The 7874-nt window shown below is 28.4% G+C and overlaps 1 long non-coding RNA gene across 2 annotated transcripts; it reads left to right on the top strand.

Moving 5' to 3' along the window:
• LOC110264373 lies at positions 4773 to 7481 on the top strand. Of its 2 annotated transcripts, XR_002350463.1 has the most exons (5): positions 4773 to 5049; positions 5301 to 5462; positions 6528 to 6987; positions 7127 to 7203; positions 7288 to 7481. It is a non-coding gene; the product is annotated as an uncharacterized LOC110264373 (long non-coding RNA). The 2 variants fall into 2 exon arrangements; XR_002350462.1 differs by having other exon boundaries at positions 4774 to 5049; positions 7127 to 7481.

Below are 7874 nucleotides of genomic sequence, written 5' to 3'. Positions count from 1 at the left end.
CGACAGTTTTATCATTAAGTGCAGAAATTTAATTTTTATATAATAGAATAGATATTTACAGATTATTATATTAAACACAGACTAAAAAAAACACACTAAACAAAATAAAAGTATCAATGGTAAAATATAACCTAAAAAATCACTTAAATTCAAAAAGAACCTATGATGAATTATAATAAATATATATATGAGAAGTAAAAGTAAAATAAACAATTAAAAATAAAGTTAAAAGAGTAATTAAAAAAAGTAAAAGAAGATAGAAAAGATAATGTGTCGAGTAGATAAAAAATATATTGCAATAGAAGATTAATATAATTAACTAATACAAAGGATGAAAGAGAAAAATCAAAATACGATCTTATTAAAAAAATTTCAAAAAAAAATATTTTAAAGAATAATCTATTAATCAACTTTTATAAAAATATTACAAAAAATTTCAAATAAAATATTAAATGATGAAATATTTATGCTAATCAAATCAAATTACATCATTGATTAGTTATAATTAATACAATTGAACGAATCAAACACGTTAAATTGAAAAATAATTTAGTTAGTTTGTGTCTTAAGGACACATTCTAAAAATATTTATTTTTCAACAATTTTTATAAAATATTTTTTATAATATTTTTAACCCATGGTCTAAAGGCACAATTATAATAACCCATTAAAAAATACTTAATTAGTTAATACAAATAAATAGTATAATTAATTTAGTTCAATAAATTAAAAGAAATAAATGTGAAAGAAAAAGATAAAGAAAAAGTGAAATTATAAAAATGTGTAGCCATCAAAAAATAAAAAAAGTCTCTTTTAAATTTATTATAATTAATTTCACAACATTTATTATACGTTATTCATCTTACAAATTAATACAATCAATTAATTGATATCAATTATCGATAATTACTTTTAATTGATATAACTCATTTCGCTATACTTTCTAAATAAATAATTAAAAATGCACGTCTCAATTTTTTGTTAAAGTATAATAAAATAAAATAAATAAATTGAGTAGATGTAAATCTGAAAATTATAAAATTTTATTAACAACTCAAATAAATTAGTACCATAAAACTAAATTTAATGTCTATTTTAAAAATAATTACTGACCTTTTATTCTTTTAATTATTAATAACTTAAATAAAGTAATACCCTATAACTTATTTTGTTATCTATTTTAAGTAATTACTAACATTCTATTTTTCTAATTATTTGCTTGTCTTATTTATCATTTATGCTTTCAATCAATTATATTAATAAACAAATAAACTAAATTAACTCCGGTTATACTTGGACTATTCAACAATTCAACATAATCTTTTTAATTTGGGATTAACTACTAACGATAGAAAATAAAAAAATTTAGAGTAATTCAATATTATGAACATTCATTATTATGTTGAAATAACATAAAATCATAATGCAATTTATTTTTAAAGAAATAATCATGTATTATTGTTAATTATGAGATAACTTAAAATCATAATGCACTTTATTTTTAAAGAAACAATCATCCATTAATATCTATAAATAGAAATTATCATCAAAATGCTTTGATTAAAAATATGAGGGTTAATTATTATTCATTATTTATAATATATCGATTATATCAAAAAGTAAAAATATAATTTTTCGCATTTACACCATTAAAAGAATTACCATCATAAATAAAATTTTGTCAAAAAAAAGTTACATACATAGTGAATTTAAAAAATAAATATCGTTAAGTAATTATGCTTTTTTAAATAAATAGTAAAAAATTAAATATCATAAACTATATTAAAATAGATTCATGAGGAATCGACACCTCTCTTCCATTAGTTGGGAAAAAACCTAGTTTTAGTATATTAAGTAAATTGTAAAACATTACTATTACTTAGTATATACATACATACATACATACATATACACACACACACACACTAATTGTACACGACAATAATTAGGCAATATTTTTAATGGAGATGCTTGCTACAATTAAGTAAAAATTATGCTATTATATTTTATTAACCTTTATGATTAATTCAGTAGAGATACTTGCTCAGTATATATATTATCTAAATAGTTAAAGAAGAGAAAAAAGATATAATACTAAATAATTGTCAAATAATATAGAGTAAAAATTTCGTATTCTATAAAAAATGATATAATCTCCAATGTATTCATTATATAAAATAAGTAAGTTAAACTTATTATCAAAATTTAAACACAACTAAGAATATTATTGGACGTGTAAAACTTTGAATAAATATTATTGTTGATTTATTTGTACCTAATTATTAATTATTTTATTATTTGTTTACAATAATTTTACATAGTTGATTAAAATAATTGTCATATCAAAAATAATATTTATTATTTGCATTTTTTTAACTTAACTTGTTTTGTTTAGTTATAGTGAGAGCAAATAAAAATAACTTAAAAATCGAAAAAAGAAAGAAACTCCATATTCAAAAATTTAAAAATAACATATTAAAAAAGAATAGTTGTAATATATAAATTGAGGCAACAATTTAATTAATCTAAAACTAATTTAATCAAACACCAATATTATAATTAAATTACTTAAATAATATTTAACCTATTTTAGGCTATGTTAGAACTACGGCTGCTAAATTACTTAATTATGATGTATCACGTGTATTGTAAACAATTGTGGCAAAAGAATTGCACTGAAATATTAGACGAAAAGAATAAGTTGGAGTAAGAACAATCATTAAATTATCAAAAGAATAATATAATGAACGGAAAATATAAAAAATACTAAAAAAATTATATCGATGAAAAACGAAGAATACATTCTTATTCTATGAAGTAGTCAAGGAAGAATAATAAATTAAAGAAAAAAAGAGTTGAGTCTCAAATCTATGCTCACGAACTGCAAAAAACACTATATATAACATTTATTAGAACAAAAATAACTATATCAATTAATTATTATTAAGCTAATTTTTTATTATTTACGTTATACATCATATATTTGCTGTAATTGAATAAGCTAATATCATATCATATACATTTTTATCATGATTAGAATCATAGATTTTTATTTTAATTTTTTAAAGTAGATATCAATATCAACTTGCCAAAAATTATGACTAATTTAAAATTATATTACAATAATTGAAAATTAAAATTAACTCCGCCTATGTTACACTTGCGGTACATAGCCAGTCCCAAGCCCAGATAAAGGAGGAGGGTTGTGTTAGGTCTTCGACAATCAACATAAAAATATAGTCGAATCCCCATGACATGAATCAAAGACATTATTGCGCTAAAGTTAGGTCGTTGCCCGGAAGCAACGCGCTGTATGGCTCGAGTACAGTGTCAAATGAGTAAGAGCCGCTGCATCGGTGCCCGGATTTAGTGTTAAATGAGCAAGGGTTCTCGCGTTCTCATGAATGGACGAGGGTAAATAAGCTAGTTCACAAAGTTAAAGGTAAAGGTCAGAGCGACAGAAGGTTAAGATTTGGGACATGGAACATAGGCACTTTAACAGGAAAGTCCATTGAGGTGGTGGACACCATAACAAGGAAGAAGATTAACATTATGTGCCTACAAGAAACAAAATGGGTTGGTGGAAAGGCTAGGGAGTTGGATACTTCTGGTTTCAAACTTTGGTATACAGGAAAGGTGAATAATAGGAATGGGATTGGAATTATTGTGGATAAGCAGTGGAAGAATGACGTAGTGGATGTCAAGATGGTGGGAGATCAGATAATCTCTATCAAACTTGTGGTGGAGGGAGGTACTTTCCATGTGATTAGCGCCTATGCACCGCAAGTGGGTTCGGACGAACAACACAAGATAAGGTTTTGGGAGGATCTAGAGAGTTTGGTTCAAGACATATCTTCGGGAGATAAGATTTTCTTAGGAGGAGATTTAAATGGCCATGTTGGGAGAAAAGTGACTGGGTATGGAAGTATTCACGGAGGCCATGGTTTCGGGGCGATCAATGCCAATGGTAAAACTATTTTGGACTTTTCCTCAACTTTTGATCTTCTCATCGCAAATACATGTTTTAAAAAGAGAGACAAATATCTTATAACTTATAAGAGTGGCATGACAAGCTCTCAAATCGACTTCTTCTTGTTGAGGAGAGTCAACCAAAAATTTTGCATTAATTGTAAAATTATCCCGAGAGAGAGTTTGACAACACAACATAAGGTGCTCGTCATGGATTTTTTTTGTTAAGCAAAAGTTGAGAAAAAGGCATCATACAAAGAACCCAAAGACAATGTGGTGGCGAATGAAAGGTAAGGAATAAAGAAGCTTCCTAAGATGGGTAGGAGAAAAGGCAAAGTGGGATGAGAATGGAAGCGGGAAGAGATATGGAAGGAGATGGTAGAAGTTATTAGAAGAACAACAAAAGAAAGTTTTGGTGAATCTAAAGGAATATGACCAAGAGACAAGGAGTCCTGATGGTGGAATGCGAGTGTACAAGAAAATATAAAGATGAAAAAGGAGTGCTTTAAAGAGTGGTCTTTATGCCGCAACGCAGATAACTGGAAAAAGTATAAAGTGGCTAAAAAAGAGACAAAAGTGGCTATAAGTTAAAAAAGAATAACAGCATATGAGGGTCTCTACCAATACTAGTAGGCTGGGCAAAAAAATCTAAATCTTGGATTTTAAACTCAATCCAAACCAAACCACTTTAAAAAAAACTATTTTTTTAAAAAAAAATTCAAACCACATTATATAATTTTATAGTTTGGTTTTTTAATCTAAACCAGTTAACCAACTTAAATCCAGATCCGGATCCAAATCCAAATTAGGATCTAAATTTGGAAAACACTAAAGTGAACACAGTTCACACTACGCACAAATCAAACGTGCTTCTCCTTCAACAGTGTGGTCACAGACTCTCTCACAGCCAGTCTCCGTCGCAGGCCGTCGCCGCCGGAATCTTCCAGATCAACACTTCCGTCGCCACTTTCCGCTGCCTCGTTGATTCTCTTGGAACCGTTAAAGACACTCCCCACCACCGCCAGAAGCTGTACGCTTAAGTCATTGAGTGAATTTGATCGCGATGCTTCTAATGCTAATGTATAATTCACTTCTCTGATCTTCTTTACCTTTGATGTTATAATTTGTTAATTTGTTGTTTATTGCGTTTTTCTGCTTCATTTGGAACTTCGAATCGATTTTTTTTTATTTGAAAATTTCAAAACGAAAATTCAAGCTTCCTTGAACTTGAATTTGAACCCTAGGAAGCTACTTCGTGAATGGCAAGTCGTTATTCTTTAACTATGTTGGAATTTAGAAGCTACTTAATTTTTCTTTCCATGTCATTGCAGAGATTAGTTCAACATCAACTAACCCAACACCCCACTTCGGAGGAATTGAGCATTGGGAAGATCAAGTTCAAAGCTTTCGATTTGGTTATCAAGTTTACTATTACAAGTTTGCGGTTATCTTGTTCATGGTCAACTTTTGTCATAAGCCTATCAAAACCAAAGGTAAAGAAAGAAGAACTCTTGTGTTATTATGAACAACAAGGGCCCTAGCCAGAGAGTAGTCATTGGTGCACAAATTACACCATCTATTAAAATGATCCTCATGTATCTCAGATATGCTTATGGTACATAAAAAAAAAGGAAAACTGCAGCTAGAGAAAGTGTTAATCCTTAAGAACTGAAGGAAATGGTAGATGAAGTTTACTTTTACATTTAGAAGTAGGAGTGTTTGCTGTCATGTCAAACCAGATATATGAACAAAAAATTCGTATCTACATTGATAGCAATTTTGTCTATGTGGCACGTCAAAGATTAGCAACTATTAGTGCATTTTGTTGGAGAGTGCTATTCTTTGGGAGGCATGATGCTGTTTTTTTTTCTTTTGGGGGGCAATTTTGTTGAAAACTGAAATTTTGGGTGGCCAAAATGCTGATTTTCTCAAAATATTAATTGTATTGTATGTGTTTATTCTTATTTGATCAATTCGACATATATTTGACCGAGTTTGAACTATTTTTGCTGTTTTGACATCTCTTTCTCGACTTAGTTCTTTTTGTTTGTCTTCTAATTTTGTTATGTATTTAATATGATGTTAAATGTGTCTTTTCTGGTTGCATGATTATCTCCTTTGCCTTCATTCTATGAACTTTTCCTGATATTATTTATTAACAATTTTTTTTTGGCCTTGACCAATTGCATGCACAACTAATGATATTTGGTATTATTTAAGAGGAAATGGAATACCCGTGTTCCATGTTTGTGTGCATCCTTATTGGTGTTTCATCCACTAGAAATTTGACACATATGAAATGAAATTATTAAAGTCAAATTGAATTATTGGCCAAGAAATATGTAAAATGTCAATGTGTGTCCAAAACAAATGTCAGAAATTATTTGACGAAATTAGACCTATGCAAGTTCTGCAAAAGGACCATTAGAAGGTACTGGGATAAATTTTACCTAAGATTCCATTTTCTTTGTATATGCTTTTGTTTTAGGTAAAGAATAAAGATATTTGCCTTTTATTTATTTCATTCATGTAACTAATTTGAAGTCAAAGTTGTCCAGGTGCATAAAGTTACTTTATCAGCAATACCAAAGTTCTGAGGAAGCAAGTGAAGCTGATACGCAAGATGTTCAAGCCACCAACATTAATACCGATCTTCATGGCATGGGCTTTTTTCTGCAAGCAACCGGTCGCAGAACAAATACAAGATCTGAACTTGATAGATATTTACAAGAAGAATGCGAGCCATACTCCCATAAGTTCGATATACTAAACTGGTGGAAGGTCAACTCAACCCGATTTCCAATTCTTGGAAATATGGCTCGTGAGGTATTGGCTATACCTGTTTCTACGGTAGCTTCGGAGTCTGCATTTAGTACTAGAAGAAGAGTCCTCGATCCATACCGTAGTTCCTTAACACCTAGAATGGTAGAAGCTTAGTCTACACAGGAGATTAGCTTAAGGAAGATCTTTTCTCTGCTTTAGATGATGATGGTGAAGTTCTTCAACAAGTTGATCAAGGTATAAAATTTGTTTCATATTTTTTCTGATTTTATTTTATTTTTGTTTTTGTTATCTTTATATTTTAGAATTTAGGTATTAGTTACCAATTAAAAGTTGTTGAATATAGACTTGGTAATTAATTTGATTCCCTTGGCAGATCTATTTTTCTCTAATGATGGTGCTTGTTCTATGGTAGCATCAATTGATAATCAAGATAATCTTGATGATGACTAGGTATGCTTAATATTCTCATTTGGTTTAATACTTTCATTCAAAGATTTGTTTTAAAATGACAAAGGTATATTTTGTTATTTGCAGATATATTTTCCTCAAAGGTTGTGGTTGTTTGATGATTTTGTCGGCAACTTGGCATATCTTTTGATACTTTGTGGTTGTTGTTTTAGAGAGATTTTTTGGTGGTATTCCTTTGATGTCTTGAGAATGATTAAATGTTATATAGATTAGCTATTGTTATTGGATTTATAAAGAACCAAATTCTAGTTGCATTGTAATGAACCTATACACTTTAAAATGACTTTAGTATTAATTTTACTTTTTAAAAAATTATGGTTTGAAAATTGAATTTCTAAAAACTGGTTTTAAAAGTAGATTTTTTGTTAAAATATCTGGTTTGAAAATTGGATTTTTAAAAACTAGTTTTAAAATTGGATTTTTGGTTGAAGAAACTGGTTTTAAAACTGGATTTTATAAAAAAAAAAAATCGAATTTTAGATTTGGATTTAAAAAAAACCAGATTTTAGATTTGGATTTTAAAAAAATCGGATTTAAAACCGGTTTTATACGTAAAACTGGATTTAAAATCGGTTTGTAAGTAAAACCGGATTTAAATTCTAAAACAATTTAAAACTGGTTTTTATTTTTTCAAACCGGTTTAGAACCGGTTT

The sequence above is a fragment of the Arachis ipaensis genome, chromosome B07, assembly GCF_000816755.2.
Source record: "Arachis ipaensis cultivar K30076 chromosome B07, Araip1.1, whole genome shotgun sequence".
NCBI lineage: Eukaryota > Viridiplantae > Streptophyta > Magnoliopsida > Fabales > Fabaceae > Arachis > Arachis ipaensis.
Note: the sequence above shows the minus strand (reverse complement) of the source record. Positions and strands in the feature narration are given on the sequence as shown.